The sequence below is a fragment of the Eptesicus fuscus genome, chromosome 15 (genome assembly GCF_027574615.1).
Source record: "Eptesicus fuscus isolate TK198812 chromosome 15, DD_ASM_mEF_20220401, whole genome shotgun sequence".
Taxonomy (NCBI): domain Eukaryota; kingdom Metazoa; phylum Chordata; class Mammalia; order Chiroptera; family Vespertilionidae; genus Eptesicus; species Eptesicus fuscus.
The window spans coordinates 4,022,377-4,024,583 of NC_072487.1; positions in this window are offsets into that span (position 1 = coordinate 4,022,377).

Sequence of the window (2,207 nt, forward strand, 5' to 3'; positions counted from 1 at the left end):
TCATTGACTGGCTGTCTCCAGCATGTCCCATACTGGGGATCAAGCCTGCAACCCAGGGATGTGCCCTGACTGGGAATCGAACTGTGATGTCCAGGTTCATAGGTCGATGCTCAACTGTTGAGCCGCGCTGGCTGAGCTGACCTGGACTCTTTTTTTAAAATCCTTACTCGAGGATATTTTTTCATTGATTTTTTTAGAGAGTGAAAGAGAGAGGGGAAGACAGAGAGAAATATCAATGTGAGAGAAACACATCAATTGGTTGCCTCCTGTATGGGCCCTGACCAGGGTCTGGGGCTGGGGAGGAGCCTGCAACCGATATACCTGCCCTTGACCAAAATCGAACCCGGGACCCTTCAGTCTGCAGGCTGACGCTTTAGCCACTGAGCCACACCAGCTGGGACTCTTAATCACCACGATGCCTCTGGACTCCTAGCAGCTTAGAGGTGGCATTGGAGGAGTCATGTCCATCACAAACCTGCTCAACAACCCTGGCCTTCCCTGACTCCCCATATTCACCTCCCGAGTTTGCTGCCTCTGAAGCCTGAACACCTTTGCCTGAGTCCTGTCCCTTCTCGACAGCTGCACTGCTTGTTAATGTGGGGCGGGGACAACTTCCCTTCCCGCCTCTGGTTGTTTTGGCTGATTGAATAATTCAAGACAAGAGAATATTAACAAGAGAAAGTCAAATTTAATTTCTTGTGCATTGGAGCCCCACATATGTGAGAGAGTCAGAGACCCCACTTTCCTGAGAGTTTCAGAGCTAGAAAGGTCAGTGTAGGTGGCATCCTGAGCTATGGGCGAGGTGAGGGGGCCTGGGCCTCGGACCGGGGAGAGTCACTGCGGGACAGTAAGAGCAGATGCTCAGTAATCAGTAGTCTGTCCTGCCTTGGCGAGAGGTCAGAAAACGATACTTCTGGTAACAAGCCCTGGCAGGCAAGGCTCCCAACCCAATACAGATGCTTCCAGGTCATTAAGCCGGGAGCAGAAGTTTTTCTTGAGCTCAGAGGGTCTTGGTTGCCTTTAGCTCAAAGTCATGCACCTACTAAAGGCACATCCCCAAGTCTCCCTGTGTGGGTGTGTGCTGCACAGATAATACACTGATGCTCTCTTCGCTGTACCTCATCACTCTAATTTGCACCCGGAGAAGCCAGGAGGGAAGAGGGGATGGGTGTTTTCTTCCCCTACAGAGCTCATACCTGCCCTGCTGGCGGTTGGAACCTCATCAGTGCTCGGAGCCCGGCTTGGTGACCTAGAATACGAGGGCAGCACATTGCCCGCCGGCCAGGGCCCACGGAGCCACAGTGGTGGTGCTGCCTTCCACACTCACTGAGTAAAACAGTGAGCACCTACGTGCCAGCCGTCAGCCAGGCCCTGGGACAGTTCTGGGGTCACACAAAACAGCAAAGCAAAGTCTCCTCCTGTCAGGAGGGGCGAGGGAGGGAAGCTCTGGACTGACCTCCCTCCCTTTCCTTCTCCCCCCTACGCTGCACCCCAGCTCCTCCATCCTCGTCCTCCACCCCCTCAGGGCCCTGGGACTGTTTGCTCCCCACCTCCCCTCCCAGACCAGCAGCTCCTCATGAGTGAGGGCGGACCCTCAGCATCTTCTAGGAGTCTGAGGACTTCAGAGCTCTGCCCTGAGGGCTTAGTCCGCAGATCACCCCAACACAGTGGGGACAATGGAGGCCTTCGGTGGAAATGGATGAGTGGGGGCCATGTCCCCTGACTCCTTTGAAAATCTTCTGGCTCATCTGTCCCTGGGAGCAGGTTGTAATTGTGCTTACAAACCCAATGGAGCAACCCAAGATGGTTCACATCCCGATGGAGAGGAGGGAGATAGATCCCCAGGCTGCCTGGAGGAGTGTCTTATCTCATCTGAAAATAGTTTCCTGCCTCTTCCATTCCCATAATTACACACACACACACACACACACACACACACACACACACACCTGCCCCAATTTAAATCTGCTGGTTCACAAAGATTCTCCTTAACCAAGCCCTAGTCAGCCTCATGCTTGGCCTGAAGACAATTGAAACAGGAATTTTAGGGGTAAAATAGGACAAGGGGACCACGGAGGAAGCACAGGGCTGCAGAGCAGCAGAAGGTATATTTTCCATAGAATAGGGGAGCCAAGGAGCTGCAACAGGTACATTTCCATAGAATGAGGGAGCTGGGAACAGCAAAAGGTCCATATTTACAAAATAAA